This window comes from Eurosta solidaginis, chromosome 3, assembly GCF_040869045.1.
Source record: "Eurosta solidaginis isolate ZX-2024a chromosome 3, ASM4086904v1, whole genome shotgun sequence".
Lineage (NCBI taxonomy): Eukaryota > Metazoa > Arthropoda > Insecta > Diptera > Tephritidae > Eurosta > Eurosta solidaginis.
Window position 1 is genome coordinate 16,886,415 of NC_090321.1, and position 26,583 is coordinate 16,912,997.

The following is a 26,583-nucleotide window of genomic DNA, read 5'->3' on the forward strand; positions in this document are numbered from 1 at the left end:
AACTAACACCAATAAAGGAGGATGATCGGTAGCTACTATATAAGAATCTCACGTCCGTTGCAAATTGCTCAGGCTGTCAAGCAGCGATCAAAGCTCTTCAAGGTAGGATTGCTTACTCAAAGGTAGCAAAAGATTGCAGACAGTCACTAAATAAACTAGCCTCTCAGTGCACCACAATACGATGTGGGTCTTAGGTCAAAATATTGCACCTGGGAACTGTGTTGCAGATGAACTGGCCTCTTAACAGACCGAGTTAATGCAGTTAAGGCACATCGCTCTTCCTTCTGCTACATGAAAATATTTCCTCACGGGCACTGGAACCCACGTGTGAGCTCTATCGACCAATTTGGTACACATAAATGAGAGCCGAACTAGATTCCTTAGCAAATCAATGCCCGATATGTACTGGAATCCTCTTGTGAGGTTCCTCGACCAACTTGGCTCGCACAATACGTACAAATGAGAGTCGAACTGGTTTCCTTATCAAATCAATGTCACATATCGAATCCTGGGAATCCTAACTAATGAGTTCTATCGAAACTTTCGGGATGAGGAGGAGATAGAAAGTGTTGAACATTTCCTCTGTAGATTCCCGGCTTTAGCCATGACAACTATGGAATGTCTGAATAACTCCTTCATAGGCTATTTAGCAGAGCAGCTTGCCTAAGCTGAAATTGAAGGCTAAGTTCCTCATCAACCTCAATCGTTCCTCCCCAGGTATATTGATCGGAATATTCACGGGACTCTAGGAATCATAACGATTGAGTTCTGTCGAAACTTTCGGGATGAGAAGGAGATAGAAATTGTTGAACATTTCCTCTGTACATTCCCGGCTTTATCCAGGACAACTATGGAGTATCTGAACAACTCCTTCCTAGGCTGTTTAGCGGAGCAGCTTGCCTAAGCTGTAATTGAAGGCACTCAGTGCTACATTAGACGGGTAAATTGGTTAAGACTTTTACATATTCAAAGGGGAAGAGTATTAGCTCATTTAGTGGTGTCACAATGTGCAAGCGGGCATAAGTGTGGCCCACCCCCTTGCTGGGAGGAAGCTACTATAACCTAATCTAACCTTTAGACCTTTTTTGTTCCTGTTTTAAGATGCCGATTTTCGTTCTGAGTGTATTTTCGACGAAGCTACTTATTTTTTGCACTCTTATGAGCGGCCCAGCATTTTTCCTAACAATCGCTTATGACACTTTTTGGTGGGTATGTAGGGAAAACTTAAACGCAGACCTATTTATGTTAGTATTGTTTCATAATTTTTCTTATTTGCGCTAAGAATGACGCTAATAATTGAAAATAATTTGTTTTTAGTATTGATGTTTTAAGAAGGATTTATTTTTCAGGATACTTTTTGGAATTTTGACGGTTTTCTATTTCTGGAACAAAACTAAAATAAAATATGCATTAATTTGTAAAAGAAAGTTCAAGAGAAACGATAAACAGTTGAAATAGTTTTGTTGCAAATGTTGAAAAGGTGAGTACAATTTTAATAAAATGCGTAAATTTTGTATAAAAATGAATGACAAAACAAAAAAAAAAAACTTCACTCAACGCAAGGACATAAGAAAAAGGACATGAAATTGAAAAGTCTCGCTTGCTAATGGCAGTGTTTGTGGCAATGTATTTTATTGCTTTGTATGTATAAATGTATTTTATGCTCTAGAAAACTAAATAGCGCTGATTATTACTTTGACGGTACATAGCATGTATATTTTTATATTCAGGAAAAAGAAAAACAAAAAACTTGCACATTATGTTCCAAGACCTTATTTCATACGAAAAGTACATCGTCCACATTCAACTAAGGGTGGTTAAAATTCGCTTGTAACTTGAATAATAATTTTAATTTATACATAGATATGATCATTCATATGAAACACACGTCAGTCGCATTCCTTGACAATTTCCGAGTTAACAAATGCGCAATTTCTCGAAAGATACAAATTTCAGCGAACTATTGAGCATAAGAAATCATAGAACCACCCCAAATAATGTACGTAAAAACATTTTCAGAATTCATTATAAATATCAACATAGCTATGCGTCATTTATATAAAGAAAATCCCGCTGCGCACTAAAAATCAGTACCACACACAGTTGCGCATGCGCCCTACCAAGTTCTTATCAAACTTCAAGTTTTTCAAATTCCAACGCCTTTTCTTGTGTCAACGCTTGCAAACAAAATGGCTGAAGCGTGTCCTTGCGCACTCCAATCGACAGAACAAAAACTTTCACACGCGTTCGCCACCATAGGAAGGAAGTGTAATAGTAATAGCAGAAAAATGAAAAAGAAAAATCAGCCAAACGAAGCGGAAAAACAAAAGAGGGGATTTCATATCCTTACGTGTTGTGCCATTGAAATTGACAAAAGGTTATAAAAGTTACCATTCGACTTCATATTCACTGCGCATGTAGGCCTTGGGTTGTTCTTTCAAAAATTCTTATTCATACGTGTATGCACAACCGGATTTTATTTTTAAAAAATATTTGTGCTCTAGCATCATTTATGCTTGATTGTCCAGCTTTTGCCAGAACTAGGCGAAAGTACTTCGGTCGCGACTCACTTGGATCTCCCGAGGATATATCCAAAGTTGAGATCGGTATCATTCGGAGCTTTATCGTTGCCACCCAACGATTCTCTAAGTAGCTAGATCTAAGTCACCGTTATTTTTGGTGTATGTGGTATCACAACGGACCTTCGTGTTGTCCAAGTGAGCTATCCTTATCAGGGCAGCTACCACCTAACCTATCCTATCCTATCCTTATGTACATGCATACACTGAAAGAAATGGTGCTAGTAAAATCAAAAAACCTGTTCTGTTGTTCTTGACTTAACGGAGATTCGGTGAAATTGATCGAATTATGGTTAATTCGACCGAGTTCTTTGTCCAGCGAACAAATTAGTTTAGTGATTTCAACAGGAGAGAAATTGTCGCTCTTAAGTTAACAAAATTTTGTAAAATTGACAGATTCCTAATCAATCTAACTGATTTTTCTGTTAACACAACTGATCTTACAAGTCATTTCAACGGCGATCAACTACCAATACATGAGCAAATTTCAAATTTCCCTACTTTTTACTTATGACGATGGTGCCATTTATTAAAAAAAAAACACCAAAATAAGAAAACCATCAAATCGAAAAAACACAAAATGGGAAAACAATAAAAAACTAGTTTTTCAGTTATCAGTACAAAACGAAAAAACCCCTTTTTTGAATTTACTGTGCAAAAATTATGAGATACCGGGACACTTATTTATCGGGTACAATTTTGCAACTTCTCCTCCAAGCGAAATGCAAAATTGCGCCCTCTTGCTGCAAAAGTTTTGTTTGAACGAATAGGATTTTTCCAAAGTTAGTAACATTTTGTTCAAGTTTTTATGAATGAACGAATCTAATAAGATAATAAAAAAAAACATCCTTTTTAAATGTTGATGTTTCCGACAAAATAAAAGTTTGAGTTGTTTTGGAATCGTTTCAACTTAAAGTATTACGAAAATTAAACTTGCCGAATTACATGTAAAGTTACTCCAGTGGTGAATTACCTTTCTGCGATTTGATTATTTACTTTTCTATAACTTACAAGTTCTCTTTTTAAAATGTTACGTCAAACATATATACTACAAGTTTTGTCCGAAACAATCAAGTGTGGCAACTACATGCGAGAGAAGAAATTGAGAATGAGCTGAGCTGCAACTGAAAGAATTGAGAATCAGTTTTGTGACTGCTATTTTCATTTCTATATTCATGTGTATGGATATGTAGCAAGCATGCGTATCTATGTATTCACATATTTACGTATTTATATGGCGGCCGCCGTGGTGTGATGGTAGCGTGCTCCGCCTACCACACCAAACACCCTGGGTTCACACCCGGGGAAATCAACATCAAAATTTTAGAAACAAACTTTTTCAATTAGAAGAAAAATTTTCTAAGCGGGGTCGCCCCTTGGCAGTGTTCGGCAAGTACTCCGAGTGTATTGCTGCCATGAAATGCTCTCAGTGAAAACTTATCTGCCTTGCAGATGCCGTTCTGAGTCGGCATAAAACAAGTAGGTTCCGTCCCGTCAATTTGTAAGAAAAATTAAAAAGGAGCAGGACGTAAATTGGAAGAGAAGTTGGGCCTAAAATCTCTTCGGCGGGTACCGCACCTTATTTATTTATATGGCAACATGGGTACTTTCATACAAAGCTGTCGCAACAACTTTTTGTTTTCATTTGACTACTAAAACGGTCAATTACGAATCAACGATTTGTGCGCAGTTGATTCGACATCTTGTTGCGATGGATACAAATTTACAGAAATTTCGGTTGAATTGACCCGTATTTCGGTTGATTTTACCAGTCTTTTTCTTTCAGTGTATGTGTGTATGTACGTGAGACTGGATATATTTGTATACAAAGGAAAACACAGAAAAATTTTTTATGTGCAAAAAATTTTCACAAACACAGCGACTTTTTTGATACCGAAAATTTTGAAAAATAGAAAAATATGCCGGTATTCAAAACTCTTACCACAAAATAGACTTGAGTTGTGAGTATCACTCGAATGATAACAACTTCGGATGAAAGCATGGATTGCTGATTCTGATTTCTCTTTGTCATATCAACAAACACTTGCGAATTTATTGATTCTACGAGGTACGATCCGTAGTAGCTGGTGCACTAAGGATTACCTACGGTTTCTGACATCACAATGAGCCAACTGGTTGTTTAAGTCTCAGACTGCGATGCAGCTTCTCAGCCCAGGTCTTTGAACCTTCTTTTAGCTAACACTTGCGTGGCTCTTCAGGACGTTCAAGGCTTGATTCGCGAACACTCAATATAAAAACTTTTCATGATTTGAAAATTGAACGTATGCTAAGAAAATATTAAAACGTCAAACGTTTAATTATATACATAAGTATTTTTTTTTTGAAACTGTATAAAGAATAATTGAGAACACCTGAAATCTATCCTAGAAATATTCACGGAGCGCTCTTAATTTACACTGAAAGAAAAACACTGGTAAAATCAACCGAAATACGGGTCAATTCAACCGAAATTTCTGTCAATTTTTATCCATCGCAACAAGATGTTGAATCGACTGTGCACAAATCTTTGATTCGTAATTGACCGTTTTAGTAGTCAAATGAAAAAAATTTGTTGCGACAGCTTTGTACGAAAGTACCTATATTGCGACATTTGCAAGGCAGATGAGTTTTCACTGAGATCTTTTCATGGCAGAAATACACTCGGAGTGCTTGCAGAACAGTGCCGAGGGGCGACCCCGCTTAGGAATTGAAAAAACCTTATTTCTAAAATTTTTATGTTGTTTTGCCCGGGGTGTGAACCCAGAGTCTTCGGTGTGGTAGGCGGAGCACGCTACCATCACACCACGGCGGTCGCCATATACACACGTAAATATGTGCATACATATTCTTACGAATATTAGCAAAACTAAGGGGTGCTGCCATCTCTAAGCCGATGCTAAGCAGTGACGTGAATTTTCATCAATAATTCAATCATTATGTATCTACATAAACGAAACAATAATTGCGTCTACACTTATGTACCATGTACATATACGAGCAGCGGAGAGTTAATGCACAAACACATGCATATATCTGAGATACTCCTGAAAGTATGCAATGAGAGAAGCTATAAAATCGTGCAGTTGTAATCGTGTAAATTCTGGAAGCGCCTAGAAGATGCGAACGTTGAAATCAGAGAGTATAAAAGACAGCAAATGTAGAGGCGCTGGAATTCAGTTTGATTTGAGTTATCAAGCAGTTTCGATTAAGACGCTATCTAGCGAGCCATAGCAGTATTATTTTGAAAGTCAGTTTCATTTAAGCTACCAGTTTGGTTATTAAGCCAGCTAGTTGCAAAGTATTAGTGTGAAGTACTTTAATAAAGACCATTTTTCCATTATTCAATATTGGAGTTATTTATTCAACAGTTTAGTGATACGAGCTTAGCAAAAGGGCAAATAAGAGGATTTGCAAGTAAATTCGTTACAATATATTACACAGCATACATAAGTACAAAGTAGAGAGCGCAGTGAGCGTAAAATTCTCTTTGAAATTTGCTCATGTATTGACTGTTGATCGCTGTTGAAATGACCAGTGAGATCAGTTGTGTTAACAAACAAATCAGTTAGATTGATTAGGAATCTGTCAATTTTACAGAATTTTGTTAACTTAAGAGCGCCAATTTCTGGTCTGTTGAAATGACTAAACTAATTTGTCCATTGACAAAGAACTCGGTCGAATTAACCATAATTCGCTCAATTTCACCGAATCTCCGTTAAGTCAGAACAACAGAACCGATTTGTTGATTTTACTAGCACCATTTCTTTCAGTGTAGTAATCCGATAGGAGACCGAAATATGTGAAAATTGTTAGCATCACAAATCTGATATTATAGGAGTCTCTTATGACTCTGATATGATTAAAATTATGAGCCGCATGGCGAAAGTTAATTTTTAGCAAAGCAATCTTGGAAGAAATATTCATATTTTATTATGAAATTTTTTTCATTTAAATTACATACATACATATGTAGGTACATAGGATATTGCTTATAACGTTTCTTCTGTTTGTGACTAAAATTGCATGGATGTAATTTCTTTTATTGTTGCTGACCATATCTAATCATAAGATCTTAAAAATGTGAGTCTTCCAACCGATTTTCACCGCAGGATCGCCTAAATCGGTATGCCTTACATATGTATGTATGTATGTATGGAAATTGTTCATTTAGTTCCAAAGACTCCCTGCGAAATGCTTGTGGAGACCGCAGTAATGTGAAGAATCTTTTCCAAAGTTTGCTCGAATATATTTCCCTTATTCCAATGTCCAAAAGTTGTCATTTATATGAATATATGCATGTGTATGTAAATATAGTATGAACCTATATGAAGAACAAAAAAATAAAAAATTCGGTTTGTGAAAGTTATAAAAGACTCCGAAAATCTTCGCAAAGTAGTCCGGAGCCCAATAAGTACTGAAAATTAGCTGTTTATAAGTCCATTTGGAGGCATATATGACTCTTATTTAGGGTCATACGATGTATGAGAAAAGGCACATATCGAGGGAAATACATTAATTTTGGACTCCTAAAAGAGTTCATAAAGAGCGTGAACGTTACAATTTTGGACTCCTTTAGGATACCTTTATGGCTCTAATTGTTTGCTGGGCTAATATCGTAAGTATGTATGTATGCGATGAAATCAAATTGAAAACTTTAAAAGCAAACGGAAAGTGCATAGTTCATTTGTCGTAAAGTAGTAACAATTTCGAAAAGACATATGGGCATATGCACGAATATTACTTCAACTTGGAAATATATAAAAAGTTATTGAAAAATCCACCCCTTTTGATTTGCACACTACGTCAGCGAAAGTCATAAAATGTAAATAAAGTAACTCAGTCTTAACCGCACAATTCCTTGGCTCATAAAAAGCCACTCTTTTGTTGCGCATGCGTACAATAATTATGAAAAATTTCGATTTGATTCAACCACCATAATGCCTCATTCTTAAGTGTGTTACCCTAGAAAACCTTATGGTTTACATCTTACACAAATCTTTTTACTTTAGTCGCCTTTCAAAAAGTTTTTTATGTTTTTGTTTTTTGGTCTAGGTACAGTTAATTTAGAATTTGATAGAATCGCAGTCATTATTTCTTGCGTTCGCTATTTAATAGTCACAAGCCAAGCGCACACCTGGTCACACGTGAAAAACCTCAATCGTAGGTATGTATCCCTAATCTTTTCTTTTCATTTAATTTAATGGCTTTTGCGCTTTTATTACGTATTGCGTGTGTTTTTGTCTTGTAGAAGAGGGGCTCCTTGCTACTTTGATATGGATATGTCAGTTATTTCGGCGTGATAAATTTGCTCTTATGTTCTGTGTTCCTTTATGCAAATAAATATGTGTCGTAGAGCCTCAGCGATCGTGTGTTGGGCGAATGTGTATACAAAAAAGGTACCGGTCTTGCAATCGACAGAAAATAGCCAACAAACATTTGATATAATTTGAATAACAGGTAAGGAGACATGTCTTTAGTTCTTAAGTAAATTACAAGCTGCCATCAGAAACTTATTGGGGTGGGAAATGCGACTCATATGTTTACCAGAAAAGCACCCCTACCTGCTAAAGGAAATTAAAAAATATTGATATAAAGTATAAAGGCATTACGCAGGCCAATAGTTAAAACAGTACTATAGTTACTTAAAGTTTATACTTCGTATCGGTAGATTTTACCCCTCCAGACTTCCATATTTTGGGTTACGAGTAAATATTCGAAAGCTTTGGATAATGGCGTGAAACATACAGAACAATACTCGTAGGACTAGTCTTATCTAAAACTTCTGACATAGTCAATCATTCAATTACCGACCAAGTCCTTATCGGTTATATTATACAACCACGTCGATGGCATAACTCTACCGACTGTCCAGCACCGAGCATGCCGCCGCAATTGCAGGATTGTGTGAAAACACTGCGCACAGAACTGCTACAGGATGCATTCTTATGTCACCAGCACCCCATCTCAACAGTGCAATGGAAACACTCTTCATAAAAAAGCGAAATGCTTAAAACAGTTTCTGTTAAATACTCAAAAACCAGAGCATCCAAATAGACATTTGATGGAACGATCTGCCCAGGAACATAAGCAGTTATCTCCGTAAGCACATGAGCATAAACAGGCCGTCAGGCTCATCCACGATGAGTCGACGCAGTCTTGTTGGATAACTTGAAGCACTGCCACAAAAATAACGAGAAGATACAAAACAGGCTTAAACAAGTATACGAATTGTAATTCTGAGTCAACATGCAATAGCCAAAAGGTAACGAATTTGGTAACAGAGGAAAGCCGAGACTTCCAATGAGATGTGAAAAACAGATGAAGAAAGTGTTGTTGCCTTTTATGTTGGCTAGCACTGATGGGAGGTTTTTCGCACCACTTTCTAGCTGCTTGTCTGCGATCAGTTGCCAATTGGCTGTAATACTTCGGCCATGTAAAATACAGAGTTGAGTCCCTTGTTTATCGGGCTGGAGATGCTGAGCCCTTGACAGTGTCCAAGAACCGCAGCGAGTTTGTAATTTTTTTACAATAACCTCAAATGAAATTTTCTCACGAGCGTCCGTGACGGTATTGCATACAATAACGGTGACATAACCTTTGATTACATAGAGATCTCGACTTTGGTTAGATACTCTAAAGATCAAAGTAAATCGATGCCGAACTACTTTAGTCTATTTAAGCCTAGATTCCACTTCATCATACTGCATACAATTGCAGTACGACGTGTTTTCAATTTAAATAGCTTAGCTTTATTTTCCTAAATGGTTTCGGTAGGCCACCTGCTATCCACTTCCGGCCAGAAGAATATCGATAGCCTAACAGACAGGTGTGTCTGCACAGTACTTGCATAGCTGAGTCGGGGCTCAGCGAGATTCGGATTTCTTTGTCGCACGCCAATTTCAGTTGATTTGTATTGGTTCGGCCTAAATGGTATGTGTAATAACTTTACAGGATACTACTACTCCAGTGATTCTAATGCTCCTTATCTTAAAATAAATCGTAGGAATCGCAAGGGAGACCAGACACACACAAATTAACTTCGATTGCAGCACAGTCGAACTCAGAGCCTTATTTACGACTTCCACTTGAGAGACATATCACTCATCAGGCAGCTTGAGTTTGCGGCTTACATCGAGCTAAAACTCTGAGATAAATCTTATATTTCAACTTCGACTTATCTTTAAACCATTTCACTTGTCAACTGTCCCAGTTGAATTCTTCCCCTTATATTTTCTAGAAACAACGAAAGTACTGAAATAGTTGCATGATGCAGTTGTCCGCACAAATATGTGGACTATCCTTCCTGCAGTAAAGTAGAATGCTGTACTACCTGTAATAAGAGGACCCATATCTAATATCACGAAACATGATCAACGCCTTGGCCGCAGTCTTCTTGCCTGTAATATCCACTTATTTGCAACATCATGTACAAGACCAATGTGAGTGTTGCCCTGAGAGCGGCGCTAATGTCAATCAGGGCTGGTAGTGTATGAGCGCCAACAACTAATTAATGCTCGCCGTGTATAATGACCAGAATACACAAAGAGTTATGTATATCAGCTCAACTAACATCTTGTAATGCCAAAGAAGGACTCATGGCAAGAAATCCCATATCCCTATCTCTCTCGCCTTCTGCAGGAGTGCAAGGTAATCGAGGCCTTCTTGGCCCTTTCCTACCTATTGAGTTTCCAAGGCAGCTGTGCGGCATAATTCCAATATATCTAATCCCATAAGACAATGCCAGTGATGGTGCCCCAATCGAGGGAGGCCTGGATCGTGCAGAATATGCAGAAAATTTCTCCTGACCAGCATTACCATGCTATCCACTAAAGTAGCTCCTCGGCAGCCGCTGGCATCGGCAATCTTCTGCAATCATTCTCACACTCGTACTCTCGACGCCTAAATCAACGCGCATGTGCTAGCTACAGGCAAGACATTATTAAACGCACCTATCAAACTATTTTAAAATTGAATGAAGTGCCGTTTGCGTTGAAGTACCCTTGCTATAAGTATGCAGCGATGTTGTGATAATATGCCACGAGGAATTTTATTACTAATAGGAATTTTTCCTCAGCTTTCTCGCTTCGCAAAACTTTATTTGAATTCCTAGTGTGTATCGGCAATCTAAAAGAGAGCTTGGAATGTATTGGTATTTTGTTTTTATCCAGAAATATATAGAAAAAAAATGATTGCAAGGGTTTATTTTGTTGAAATTTCTAATGTTTATAAATCACATCCTTTTTCGCGTGTGAATTTTTTGTGTACTTTTATATTTGTAGCTGCCGCACTCAGCATTGTCAACACAGCATGACAAGTGCATTTTCCCAGGATCATTTGCTTCGATTCCTTCACACAAACTCTCCAATCAATAAATACTCAAAAATACGCATTTTACCTACCGACATTCTCACAGAGCTTCTTCTTCTTCACTGTAATTTTTCATTCTGTTCCTTTTTGAATAAATAAATACAATTTGACTTATTAGTTTGTGAGTCCTTTTCATATGAATAAACATTCCTTTTCATGCTCATTCTGATCGTTATGATAATACTAATACCGCTATTGCGGCCGCTGAACTAAATACTTTTCGGTACAAGGTACGAGTACCTGTGAGAGCTATTCCATTTCTGTTATGTATTGATGTACGTATGTGCCTGTGCGAGTATGCTTCGTGAGAATTTATTCTATTTTACGTGCTTATGCATTTAATTTGATCCTTTTCGTTGTTGCTCTTTATTCATACAACATGCACTTGTTTCATGCATGCTTATAGACTTTTGTTTGTTTGTATGTGTAAGGATATCATACTTTACACATATGTATATACTTTAGACTGGGTCAGTCACCATACGAAGAAAAGGTTGCAAAAGTCTATCCCTTAACTTGAAACTTGTTTCAAGGCTTACAGAGAAAATTATTTTTTATGTGTAAACAACTTTGCTCCGTGTAGGTGTGGTCTGAGAAGGTGGTATGCTGTATGGGGGATTACAGTATGTAAGCGTAAGTGTAGTCACTAAACTGTAGCAAATAATGGCAAGGTGTGTTATCGATAAAGTATGACTAGTTATCGATTTTTTATCGAAAATATGTTGTTTTATTATCGAAAAGTTATCGATTATATATCAAATAATTCTCGATTATTTAATTTTTATTTTTTTTTCATCGAAAATTTTCGATTTCTTATTTCGGAGTATTACCAATTTCTTATGGGCGTGTTATCGATTTGGTAAATAAAATATCAATTTGCTATCGAAAAACTATCGATTTGTAATCAAAACTTTTTGGATGTTTTATCTACAAACTATGGATTTTTTACAAAAACTTATTGTTTTTTTTTTTGGTAAAGTTATCGATATTAAATTAAAAAATTATTAATTTTTAACCGAAAAGTGTCGACTTGTCGTGTGAGTGTTAAACATTTTGTATCGGCGTGTTATTGATTTGGTATAGAAAAATGTATCGATTTGTAGTCAAAGATGTATGGGTTTTTTATCGAACAGTTATCGATTTATTATCAAAAAGTTATCGATTTGATATCGAAAAATTATAGGAAAATAATCGATTTGTTATAAAAAATGTATGCGTTTGCTAAGTTTAGCGATTTGTTATCGGAGTGTTACCAATTTGTTATAGGCGTGTTAACGGTATGCTATTAAAAAGTTATCAACTCGTTATCGAAAAGTTGCCGACTTATTATCTGCGTGTTAGCGATTTGTTACCGACAACTTACCGGGCTGTTATGAAACGGATACCCATAAAACTGCAATATAAAATCGATGACAAATCTGTAACCTTGATAACAAGCTGGTCAGAAACCTATATATAAGGGGCCTATCAGTTGGCGATAACAAGACGAAAACAAACCGATAACTCGACTATAATTTCCATTTCGATAATAAGCAGATAGTAAAATAATAACTATTTGGTATCTGTTTAAGTGACTTAAACTATGAACATTTTTCCTTCGCTTGTTTCATTAACCGTTGAGTGTGCTTGTAATTCTCAAATAGTTAGTAAAATATTTTTAAGACAGAGTTTAAAACATTACACCCAAATCGGGGGGTTTTCATAGCAAAATAAGGTACCAGAACACGCAGCCAATACCTATATACGATAAGAAGCTCACTACGCTCTACCTAGTTAGTCTGGTATTTTTTATAGAGGTAAAGTTACGTTTGTTGTGTTATAACTTCAATTCCTAGGCGAGTTCTAGCTAAATGAAGAACAAAAGTTATCTAAGTCGACGTACACCTATATCTTTGAAGAACATTCAAAGGTCGTTGTAAACACTTTTCTAACTCCTTTTCAATTTAGGGCCACACTTTTCCAACTTTTTTCATCCCAATCTAATGTACTATTCCTTGCGTTATAATAAATGAAAGGGAGCAATAAATGGACAAACATTCAGACGAATTCTGCTCTCAAGTAGGCGCTATCATTTTATTGATTCATGAAGAATAAGATTCAGTGTGATAAAAAAAATAAGAAAAAATAAAAATAAAAAGGAATTGTAGGTGCATTGTAGTTGGCAGTATTGGGGATCAGTAGATTCCTTCAAAAAAAACTCAGAAATGTGCTTTGTGCACTATTTCTTTTGCTCTGTGTGAAATTCACACGCACTTGTTGGTTTCCTTTGGTTATTTGCTTTATTTTTTTTTTTTTTGTTTTGATCGCAATATTTCTAAGAACCACTTTGTTTTGCAGGATAATAGGGATTATTGTTGGTGGCTGTGAAAATAAAGAAATTGTGTCAAAACTATAATTGAGAATGCCTTTCAGCGCTTATTTGTTTGTTTAGCTAGACTATAATTAAATTAATTGCGTACTTGGGAGTTGTGAAAATATGTAATTTGGAGCGCTTAACGATAGGCTTGTGGGTAAGGGGCAATGCTGATATGCAGAAATGCTTTTGTTGGAAACATGGTTAGAGATTACATCGGAGATACATAAGTAGAGTTATTTTATATATAAAACTGGAATAAATATTGAATTCCAATAAAGTCTTTACCTATACTTGCTATAATCTTTTGCAAATACCTGAAACTTCTCAACTCATCAAGCGTAAAACCAGTTTTCAACCAAGAATCAAAATCACCAATGTCCTTGAAGAGTTCACAGCGCGCTGTGGCACACAACTCTACGCCGCTTAACTGCCTGGTTACCATGTATTTAGCAACTTTGATGCCTGTATAGCTGGCGCACAACACTTTTCATCCGAAATATTTATGTAACAATACCATTCCTAATTGCGCATATCCTTGAATAGCCTGCGTAAGTTTTTGTTGAATATACCAGTTTAAGCGCTGCGCATTGTTGCCGACATTTTCATAGCAAACAACTCGTAAAAGTTAAAGTCTTCAATCCGGTTAATGAGCAAAAATCCTTGAGCGCCAAAGGATTTCTTATACTACATCCTTTAGGGATTTGTCTCGTATGAAAGACAAGTTATTGTCTAAATAAATACAGCCAAAGTGATTATTTGCTTTTAAGTATTTGTATTTTGCCTATAAAAGGCAAATTCGTGGAATATTTAATGCAAGGATACGTCAAAGGATAATGCGCTAAAGTGTTGTAAGTCAGCAGCAATTGCGAACAGTTAACGCGAAACGGTAAGATTTCGTTTGACTGTATGCTAAACGCATTTTATGCGTTAGTATGTGTGCGCGCATAGTGAGGCGTGCAGGCTGGTAGAGAGCAAGAAGTTGGACTCCCATTTGAAAGGAAATCTATATATAATATGAGTTTTTTTAAGGATTTTACATGAATGTATACAAAAATTATAAAGAATTGCATGCTGCCATGTTATTGCATAAGATTCGTGTTGCCCAACTGATTATTGTAATTCTCAAAAAAAAAAAGGATACAAAAGCATTTTACGAGTCAATGCCCAACAAAAAAAATATAATAATAAATGCATTTCGTAGAAAAAGAAATCTTCACGCGCAGCTTATGCAATTTTGCATCAACATATTTTCGTATCCTTTTTCTAGCTAAAAACGCTTTCAAATATTGTTTTAATAAAAAAAATGTTAGTGTGGGTTATGTCGTTTGCTTGTATCAAGAAAAAAAGGATGCTAAAAAAAAAAAAAGGATTTTTGTTGTTAAAATTGCATAAGTTACGCCAGTTACGTAAAACGCGAAATGTGTTTACTGATGTTTACCGATTTTTATTTTTCCCAGAATGCACTTACTGCACTTTTAAGAAAAATAACGGGTAACCCCTGGACAAAAGAAATACAAATGAGTTGTAATCAAGTGTTTTTTTTTTCATAGTCTTCGTACACAATAGAATTGTATAAACTAAGCTGACCGCCGTGATGTGGTGGTAACGTGCTCCGTCTATCACACCGAAGATCTTGGGTTTGCGCCCCGGGCAAAGCAACATCAAAGTTTTAGAAACAAGTTTTTTATACCCAGCTGAGCAGAGCTCACAGAGTATTTTAACTTTGTTCGGTAACGATAACGGTAATCCGTAACGGCATAAACTAATCGAGATAGATATAGACTTCTATATAACAAAATGATCTGGGCGAAAAAAGAAATTCATTTAGCCATGTCCGTCCGTTCGTCCGTCCGTAAACACGATAACTTGAGTAAATTTTGAGGTATCTGGATAAAATTTGATATGTAGGTTCCTGGGCACCCATCTCAGATCGCTATTTAAAATGAACGAAATCGGACCATAACCACGCCCACTTTTTCGATATCGAAAATTTCGAAAAACCGAAAAACTGCGTCAATTCATTACTAAAGACGGCTAAAGCGATAAAACTTGGTAGGTGGGTTGATCCTATGGCACAGAATAGAAAATTAGTCAAATTTCGCACAATAGGCGTGGCACCGCCCACTTTTAAAAGAACGTAATTTCAAAGTTTTGCAAGCTGTAATTTGGCAGTCGTTGAAGATATCATGATGAAATTTGGCAGAAACGTTACTCCTATTACTATATGTACGCCTAATAAAAATTAGCAAAATCGGATTACGAACACTCCCACTTAAAAAAAAAATTTAGAAAATTTACCAATCCTTTTGAAATTTTGTAGGTGCATAGCTTTTATGACGCTAACTGTTTTCTTTGAAAATGGGCGAAACCGGTTGAAGCCACGCCCAGTTTTTATACACAGTCGTCCGTCTGTCCTTCCGCTCGGCCGTTAACACGGTAACTTGAGCAAAAATCGATATATCTTTACTAAACTCAGTTCACGTACTTATCTGAACTCACTTTATCTTGGTATAAAAAATGGCCGAAATCCGACTATGACCACGTCCACTTTTTCGATATCGAAAATTACGAAAAATGAAAAAAATGCCATAATTCTATACCAAATATGAAAAAAGAGATGAAACATGGTAATTGGATTGGTTTATTGACGCAAAATATAACTTTAGAAAAAACTTTGTAAAATGGTTGTGACACCTACCATATTAAGTAGAAGAAAATGAAAAAAAGTTCTGCAGGGCGAAATCAAAAGCCCTTGGAATCTTGGCAGGAATACTGTTCGTGGTATTACATATATAAATAAATTAACCGTACCCGACAGATGATGTTCTGGGTCACCGTGGTCCACATTTTGGTCGATATCTCGAAAACGCCTTCACATATACAAGTAAGGGCCACTCTCTTTTAAAACCCTCATTAATACCTTTAACTTGATACCCATATCGTACAAACACATTCTAGAGTCACCCCTGGTCCACCTTTATGGCGATATCTCGAAAAGGCGTCCACCTATAGAACTAAGGCTCACTCCCTTTTAAAATACTCATTAACACCCTTCATTTGATATCCATATCGTACAAGCACATTCTAGAGTCACCCCTGGTGCACCTTTATGGCGATATATTGAAAAGGCGTCCACCTATAGCACTAAGGCCCACCCCCTTTTAAAATACCCATTAACACCTTTCATTTGATACCCATATTGTACAAACACATTCTAGTGTCACCTCTGGTCCACCTTTATGGCGATATCTCGAAAAGGCGTCCACCTATAGAACTAAGGCCCACCCCCTTTTAAAATACTCATTAACACCCTTCATTTGATATCCATATCGTACAAACAAATTCTAGAGTCACCACTGGTCCACCTTTATGGCGATATTTCGAAACGGCATCCACCTATAGAACTAAGGCCCACTCCCTTTTAAAATACTCATTAACACCTTTCATTTGATACCCATATCGTACAAACAAATTCTAGAGTCACCACTGGTCCACCTTTATAGCGATATCCTGAAATGGCGTCCACCTATAGAACTATGGCCCACTCCCTTTTAAAATACTCTTTAATACCTTCCATTTGAAACCCATGTCATACAAACACATTCCAGGGTTACCCTCGGGTCATTTTCCTGCATGGTGATTTTCCCTTATTTTGTCTCCAAAGCTCTCAGCTGAGTATGTAATGTTCGGTTACACCTGAACTTAGCCTTCCTTACTTGTTCAGTTAGAAGGAACTTTTTCTAAGCGGGGTCCCCCTCGGCAGTGTTTTAGCAAACACTCCGAGTGTATTTCTGCCATTAAAAGCTTCTCAGTGAAAACTCATCTGCCTTACAGATGACGTTCGGAGTCGGCATAAAACATGGAGATCCCGTCGCGCCAATTTGTAGGAAAAACTAAAATAAATACGACGCAAATCGGAGAGAGAAACTCGGCCTAAAATCTCTTCAGAGGTAATCGCGCCTTTCATTTTATTTCTAAGCTAACCTCCTATGAAAATGTACCTTTTGTTTAAACAATATTTCTCAAAACTACTTCGTAGTATCTTTCTTAAAAATCATTATTGCTTTCTTATTATACTCACTTAAATCTAGATGACATGAGGCAGGCTCTCAAATGTAACTTCAGCGCTCGCTCGGTATGCAGAACGACTGGGGGCCTCCCTCAGGCCTTTCTTGTGGAAAATGAGCTCATGGGGCTTCGCCATGGACAAGGCAAAACGGGATGTGGGTGAACACCATAAAAAAGGAGCTGGTCAAGCGGGGATTCAAGGGGTTGATAAGCGCAATACAAAGCTTTATAGATTCAGAGATTCCGCAATCCAATTGTCTACCTCACCTACGCGATAGGAATCCTGTTACATATATGAATGTATCAAATACATATTTAGCAGGCGATGCCGGTGACCCCAAGTTACTCATGGAACTAGTGGGTGGGTAGGAGGTATGACTTAGAAGGTTTAATTTGGTCCTATTAATCGTTCCCGTGATGGTCGGGCTGGTACCTTAATGATGCTTACTACCGGAACGTACCGGCAAAGGACCATTAACATTGATAACACTCCCCGAAACCTTCGGGGAGTATATTTATATAATACAACGTCAACAACAACAGCTGGTCCTGCATACTAGAAAAACGCAATATTCCACTTCAAACTAGCTGAAACTGAAATACACTGCGATTAATAGCTACTCTGGAACCAAAACTCCAAATGAATTTGTAACAAGAATTTGAAGAGAGATCATAAAAAACTCTGGCAGTGTGTTAAGGCTTTTTGGGGTGTACTAGGGACTGCTGCCATATTCATCCATGGTATGCACATTCGACTGATATTAAGGAATGATACTCCAAGCTGGTGGAGGTAAACAAAAATGGAAATAAACTAAAGATTGGAAAGTTTTTGTGGTTTGGCTGGCAGGCCTGTAAATATCAGGCGCAGTAGCAGTAAGGGTTGTTTACTTGTTACTTGATGCAAAAAACCCCAGGCTGCGAAAATCAAACATGTGGAGGTACCACGCCACAAGAATGATCAAACGGTGTCAAACTGACGCAACGTTCGATATGGACCATATTAAGATAGGTGTTACTTTTAGCTACAGAGCATAAGGTATATTTCGAAGGAGAAGGGCTTAAACAGTGGTCCGTTTTTTACCGGATTTACAGTCTACACAAATGGCCCAAAGACGAAAAAAAGGAAATGGAGCTAAGTTCCTCGCTTGAAGATTCTGCGGGTGTATTTTAATCGTAGGCCAAGCTAAACTATTCCAGGGGAGTATAGTTTCAAGGACCACCATAACGTGCCTTCTTCTTAAACTAAAAATAAACAAATCTTTACTTTGGCGGAAGTAAAGAAGATGTATCTCTCGATCGTACTTAAGTTCAACTGGGGAAGCAAGATGCTCGCTGAAAACTAATTAGGAATTATTAGTTAAGTCGAACAACGATCACAATAGATAACAAGTAAGGAAGGCTAAGTTCGGGTGTAACCGAACATTACATACTCAGTTGAGAGCTATGGAGACAAAATAAGGGAAAATCACCATTTAGCAAAATGAACCTAGGGTAACCCAGGAATGTGTTTGTATGACATGTGTATCAAATGAAAGGGGTTAATGAGCATTTTAAAAGGGAGTGGGCCTTAGTTCTATAGGTTGGTGCCTTTTCGAGATATCGCCATAAAGGTGGACCAGGGGTGACTCTAGAATTTGTTTGTATGATATGGGTATCAAAAGAAAAGTGATAATGAGTATTTTAAAAGGGAGTGGGCCTTAGTTCGATAGGTGGACGCCTTTTCGAGATATCGCCATAAAGGTGGACCAGGGCTGACTCTAGAATTTGTTTGTACGATATGGGTATCAAATGAAAGGTGTTAATAAGCATTTTAAAAGGGAGTGGGCCTTAGTTCTATAGGTGGACGCCTTTTCGATATATCGCCATAAGGGTGGGCCAGGGGTGACTCTATAATGTGTTTGTACGATATGGGTATCAAATTAAAGGTATTAATGAGGGTTTTAAAAGGGAAGGGTGATCGTTGTATATGTGAAGGCGTTTTAGAGATATCGATGAAAATGTGGACCAGGGTGATCCAGACCATCATCTGTCGGGTACCGCTAATTTATTTATATATGTAATATCACGAATAGTATTCCTGCCAAGATTCCAAGGGCTTTTGATTTCGCCCTGCAGAACTTTTTCATTTTCTTCTACTTAATATGTCACACCCATTTTACAAAGTTTTATTCTAAAGTTATATTTTGCATCAATAGACCAATCCAAATACCATGTTTCATCCCTTTTTTTCGTATTTGGTATATAATTATGGCATTTTTTCATTTTTCGTATGTTTCGATATCGAAACAGTGGGCGTGGTCATAGTCGGATTTCGGCCATTTTTTACACCAATACAAAGTGAGTTCAGATAAGTACGTGAACTGAGTTTAGTAAAGATATATCGATTTTTGCTCAAGTTATCGTGTTAACGGCCGAGCGGAAGGACAGACGGCCGACGGTGTATAAAAACTGGGCGTCGCTTCAACCGATTTCGCCTGTTTTCACAGAAAACAGTTACTGTCCTAGAATCTAAGCCTCTACCAAATTTCACAAGGATTGGTAAATTTTTGTTCGACTTATGGCATTAAAAGTATCCTAGACAAATTAAATTAAAAAGGGCGGAGCCACGCCCATTTTGAAATTTTCTTTTATTTTTGTATTTTATTGCACCATATCATTACTGGGGTTGAATGTTGACATAATTTACTTATATACTGTAAAGATATTAACTTTTCTTTTAAAACTTGACTTAAAAAAATTTTTTTTTTTTAAAGTGGGCGTGGTCGTTCTCCGATTTTGCTAATTTTTATAAAGCATACATATAGTAATAAGGGTAACGTTCCTTCAAAATTTCATCATGATATCTTCAACGACTGCCAAATTACAGCTTGCAAAACTCCTAAACTACATTCTTTTAAAAGTGGGCGGTGCCACGCCCACTGTCCAAAATATTACTAATTTTCTATTCTGCGTCATAAGTTCAACTCACCTACCAATTTTCATCGCTTTATCCGTAGTTGGTAATGAATTATCGCACTTTTTCGATTTTTCGAAATTTTCGATATCGAAAAAGTGGGCGTGGTTATAGTCCGATATCGTTCATTTTAAATAGCAATCTGAGATGAGTGCCCAGGAACCTACATACCAAATTTCATCAAGATACCTCAAAATTTACTCAAGTTATCGTGTTAACGGACGGACGGACAGACATGGCTAAATGAATTTCTTTTTTTACCCAGATCATTTTGATATATAGAAGTCTATATCTATCTCGATTCCTTTATACCTGTACAACCAACCGTTATCCAATCAAAGTTAATATACTCTGTGAGCTCTGCTCAACTGAGTATAAAAATGTCGGCGAGTTGAAGTGAAAGTTTCTATGCACGCCTTCTCAGTATTACGTAACCTTTCAGAGAACTAGTCCCGTAAATTACTGCAATGGTAAGAGCAAGATATTTAAGATAGGGTTAGAGATTTTGAACAATTTTTGATGTTGTTCAAATGGAACCGCGTTGAAGAGCTTGTTCAGTAATGTAAGTTGTAGTTTACCTTGACGTGACCCGGGTGCCAATCACAGGGTGTGATGTGAACAGGTATTGATGGATCCAGTTCTGACACTCCTCTCTTCGGCCATCAACACCGCGTTCTTGAATTGAAGCAAGATTTCACTCAGTTGAGACTGGTATGCCCAGAGTGTTGTTGTTGCAGAACATTAACTTTCTTAGCCTTCATGAATGGAAATTGAGCTCCTCGAAAGAAATGGCTGACTTTTAGAAAGTCTTGTTAGGTGGCTGCTCTCATTGAGTAGACGATGTTGCAGACAACACGGCATATTGCCACAAAATGATTCTCATCAGGAAAGTTGACAACCCAACTATTCCTGCACTGAGGAGAATAAAAAGGCTGAGTAATTTCAGTGCTTTCGTTCCGCCCACTTTTGGATTTCTGCTGTAATACATTTTCTAGATATTTAAATTTCGGAAAATGACATGCTTAGGCGTACCTGGCCCACAAATTTCTTTTAATAAATAACACTGTGCATCAGTAATTTTGGAGGCGCAATCAATTTAGAAAGTTCCAGACCCATTTAGAAAAACCTCGAAATCCTTTGGCATTCTTTAACTCAGTGGTGCACAACACCGACAGAGTTACATATACAAAGGCAATTAATTTTTTAGTAGTATGTGTTTACATGGAGAATGTTTACTGCTTGAAGTACAAGCTATAACTGATTGACTGCTTGCTGTACCGAATAGCTGTCGCAGCGCTCACACGACATATAGGTGAGCGGCGCATAGTCTTCCGAAGCTCTCAAGTGCACCACTGCTTTAATTAAGTATATGAATGAATGCGTGAAAAGCGCGATAACGTCCGAAGAGATTTAAGGCCGAGCTTCTATTTCAATTTGCGTCGTGCTCCTACAACTTGGCTGGACGGGACCTACATGTTTTATGCCGACTTCGAACGGTATCTGCAAGGTAGACGAGTATTCACTGAGAGCTTTTCATGGCAGAAATATATTCGGAGTGCTTGCGAAACACTGCCGAGGAGCGACCCCGCGCAGAAAAATTTTCTTCTAATTGAAAAAAACTTGTTTCTAAAATTTTGATATTGCTTTGCCCGGGGTGTGAACCCAGGATCTTCGGTGTGGTAGGCAGAGTACGCTACCATCACACCACGGCGGCCGACATATATATAAAAGTTATGTTTTTTACCCAGAGTAGAAATCATTTCGTTCGCTGAGAATGCCCTTTGAATTACATTGAACAGTGCATTAAGAAACCTAACAAAATTCGCGAGAAAATTATGCTTTGAAATGTTACGCAAGCAATTGATATATATGAGACTACAATCATCCTTTTCTGCTCCGCGTTTACAAATAATCTACAGTCTTCATATTCTTTTCTACTTATTTTACTCATTCGTTAATTTGATATTTTTCCCAGCGTTTATATGCTTGCATATCCTTTCCCATGCACTTGTTTCCTTGCCTTCGACGGCCGTTGCACTCGGCATCTAATATACTCAAATCTACAATGGGGGATTCTACATACATACATACATACTTGTATTCAAATTTATACACTCTGAACTGAGGGTGGGCTACATAGCAACACAAATATTTTGCTTTGTCATTTACAGCCTCTTTTGGATTCCCACAGTGTGGCATTTCTGTGGTACATACATTTTGCGATTCGTTCCTTTACCTTGCTTGTGGTTCCTTTCGCTTGCATATCCTTTACGTTGCGACTGTTTTATTGTCTTTCTACACAGGTTGATGGGTATTTGTTTGTTAAAATTGAGCATTGGTTTTTAGCCTTTCGGATATGTGGGTTTGTGATGGATTCTTTACTGTTCGACTTTTTTACATTTGCATTGTTTGTTTTGCTTTGCAATTTGTTGTTGCACCGGAAGCAAATTTCATGCGGTTACATACGGAAATCTTGCTTTACTGTTTAGGGTGCGGAACTAGTTTTTTTAGAGTATTCTTTTACTTATATGTTTGTATATTTAAAATATTTCCCATTCGACTCTATAGACTCGGATAAGGTTAATGTGACAATTTGTTTTTTGTTCTCAAAATTACAAGGAACAAGTTCTATTGTTGTAAATGTGAAGATTCCGTTCTACTTTTGCGTATATGTCAATGAGAAGAAAGGTGTGAGAATAATCATCATTCCGCAATGATTGGTACTACTTCCAACAATTACTGTTAATCTTTATGAAATTAGGTCCTTTCTCGTTAATTCAATACCAATTTTGAAACGGAAATAAAATCCATTGCAGAGATGAAATAATTTACCATCGCTTGAAAAAATCAAACTATGACACACCTAATGATGACTAGGAAATAGTCGAGTTAGGCTCTCACGCACTAATGCCAAAATGTACAAATAAATACAACCATGTATGTGATAATGTTAGGACATCGTAATTTGATATCCGCTTATACACAGAAATACACTTGAAAACAGGATTTTCAAGGACATGGTGAAACATGGGTCGCCACATTTGATCCTTATATGAAAGCATTTAGTGAATAGGTAGGGGTCACACAGCCTTTGCTTACCCACATAGAAAATTCAAGTGCTTACAAATGCTCTTACAACGCATAGTTACATCATATCTACATTAGGTTGACCCTAATTTGTATGAAGAAAACATGTGAGCCGCACCGATGTTTGACAGAGAGGATACAACAGTTTCGACACGGGAGACTACTACAAAAGTAATTATTTGATTGGTTTGAAAGTTGGTCCTTATTACTTTAAGATAAATTTGTTTCAAGAATTCGGCCATGGAATGATCTACATTCACAGTATATGGAAAAATCTTGCTAATGAAGCGATTTGCCTGAAACTTTGAACCCTTTCGTTAATGTTTGCAAAACTCTTATTGGAGTTAAATTGTATGGTTTTAGAGCAAGAGAAGGAGAGTTGGAGGATGGCGAATGGGAACAGAGAGTTGTAGAGGTGAACAAGCACTGGTGTGGACCTGGGTCGCGTATAAGGGCAGTGACGAGTAGAGAAGGACTAATAAGGAAAGATGTAGGGTGGGAAAGGGGACGAAAGAAGCATGGGAGCGGGAAAGCTGAGAGAGAGAGGGAGAGGGTGTGAAGAAGAGGCAGAAACAGAGGTGAAAAAGTCGTGCGAAAAAAATTGTGGAAAATACAGGTAGGGCGGAAAAAGGGAGAGAGCGTTGAAGAGAGGGAAACGAATAATTAGAAGGTGTGAAGAAGAGAAAGAGCTTTAGGTAAAAAGCTTTGGAAAGAAAAAAAGAGTTTGAGTGGGTGAGAAAGAGAAGAGAAAGAGCTGACGTAGGGAAGATAGTGGCAAACACAGGTGGAGAGAATAGAAGGAGTGAGTGATTAAAATGTTCACCATAAATCAGGCTGAGTGTCCGCTATTCCAACTGGGTGAAAACAGATAAATTGAACACCTACAGTTTGAGCAAGGTGACATCCACCATTATTTAAGACATGGATGGGCTTTAGTGAGCACTAGCTGCACCGAGCGCTTGGCATCTAAAACTGACCAGAATAAACTTCCCACTTAGTAAGAGTGACGCTTCTTTATCTTTCCAGACGCACTTTTTGTAGATGTAGCCAAATTTGTTTTTGAGATCTACCTCAACACGCAAGTTGCAGCTCGGGCCAGGAGATTCGCGTCACAACTGTTTGGGATTTCACTGTGCCCTGTTATAGTTTCGTACCCCGGCCCTCTACTATAATCTGCGAGTATATATTAAACTTCAATATTAAACTCCCAAACACATGACGCACTCGATATCACCTGCCCACCGCGTTTGTAATACTTGTAAACTTGGAAGGCGCTTTAATGGTCGGGTAGGTTTAACTTATGACTTACTCTGAGTTCCTTCCACAAATAAGTTACCAGCCTCATCCTTAAACAAGTTTGCCAGAGCCCCACTCCTGATAAGTTCTATTTCCCACTAATACCTCGAAGCGATATGAGTTGCGAAGATAGCACCCGGCAAAGAAACTGATAGAGTAATTTTCCTTGACGGAATGAAGCCCCAGTAAAAATGTTCGAGTGTCCGTTTTTATAATTCTGTATTCTGCGTCTCGAATGTGAAATATAAATTACAACCTGGTTTGTGGTTTTTGTTGAAAAAAACTCAAATTCAGGTGCTCACAGCTTAATTGATAACTTTCATCTAAAATATCGCAAATTCCCTAACAGAACTAACATTCAAAAAAATGTCAAAGGTTATTCAAAGGTAAGGAGAATTAATCAAAATTTCAAAAATGATCATCAAAATTAAAATTTTTTTTTCAGAATTTCTAGAAAATTTTTGAGTATGCAGTTTTGTAGCCCAATTAATTCTTAGTAAAATAATGTGCAAGTTAGAATTAGCTCAAAATTTTTCCTGAATTTTCAGAATTATATTCGGCGTGGGCGTTGAGCAATTTCTTCCATACATCACATGAACAAAAATGCATTTTGTATGTGGGGAATTGCTCAACACCCTCGCCGAAAAAAAATTCTGACAATCCAGGAAAAATTTTGAGCTATTTCTAACTTGCACATTATTGCACTAAAATTAATTGAGCTACAAAACTGCATACTCAACACTCACACACCTACATAACCTACATACATATTTATTTTTACATGCCTTTTAATAGCACTACATTTATAGTTTTGAGTAGCGGCAAAGGAACCTGCAATTATTAATAAACAACCAACATTCTCACCCTCCTACTTCAAATGATTTCTTCCTTCCTTCCTTCCTCTTTGTTTCGTTTTTTATTTATTGTGTAATTTTTTAATTTTATTCAGAATGCAACAACTTGCCGTTAGGTTATTTGAGTTTAGCTGATTGCGTTTTGTTGGTGGCTTCTGTTCCGGTTCCTTGATTTTCTTGTGTTTGGATGTATGTGAGACGAGTTTTTTGGTCTTTGCATACCTTTTCAGACGTATCCACATACATGCAGTCTTCTATTATTTAAAAAATAGTGCTTGTTGTTGTAGTCACTTCCGGTTTGTGAGCGAGTTGTGTCTGTTGCATTTCGATTTCGACAGGACATTGAAGGGATTGTTTCAAGTGGCTATTCTTAGAAATTCGTTATAAATTTTGATTTCATAAATTTGAACATCTGGAGAATGAGATAAAGTTGATTCGGATGACTGTATAGAGATGTACTATTACCGTATATGTATGTATGTCTATGGCTAAAGGAATTCCCATATGAGTGAAAGTAAAATTAAAATATCTTTAAGTTCTATATTGTGGCAGCGAAAATTTTTGTAACAATTTTTGGTAAAACAAGTAAATTGACGTTTCCGCTATTTTTTGAAACAACTTCTACATCCCAAATTCATTTTAACAGGTAAGCGAGAATATTGCAGTGGGCCAAATCTTTTGACTTTGTTAGTACATTTTTAACAACTCGGATCCTTTACTCAGCGCGAGTTTTACGCCTGGTTTAGAATGAATCCTTTACAAGACGTTGACATTAACAGATGAGTTCAATGTATAGTTTAGGTGCTGTTTTGGTAAACAGGGATTGGGATATGCTGATGATATTGCAGTGGTAGTAGTGGCCCAGAAACTGGACCTGCTTCAAGCATTATATAATGACGCTGTAGGAAGAATAAAGAAGTGGCTGACCAATATGGGACTGGAGCTGGCTAGCCAAAAGTCAGAAGTGGTATTAGTAAGCTCCAAACGGTCGGCGAACTAGTTAGTCTTAACTGTTAGGGATCA

General features: G+C 37.2%; 1 long non-coding RNA gene across 1 annotated transcript in view; it reads left to right on the forward strand.

Moving 5' to 3' along the window:
• Positions 1 to 1,355: 1,355 nt before the first annotated feature.
• The window catches only part of LOC137243387 (uncharacterized), a 33,242-nt gene continuing 8,014 nt past the window's right edge, over positions 1,356 to 26,583 (forward strand). Inside the window, exons 1-3 of the long non-coding RNA XR_010950514.1 lie at positions 1,356 to 1,480; positions 7,632 to 7,743; positions 7,828 to 8,036. This is a non-coding gene — a long non-coding RNA (uncharacterized lncRNA). The remainder of the gene's footprint in view (positions 1,481 to 7,631; positions 7,744 to 7,827; positions 8,037 to 26,583) is intronic.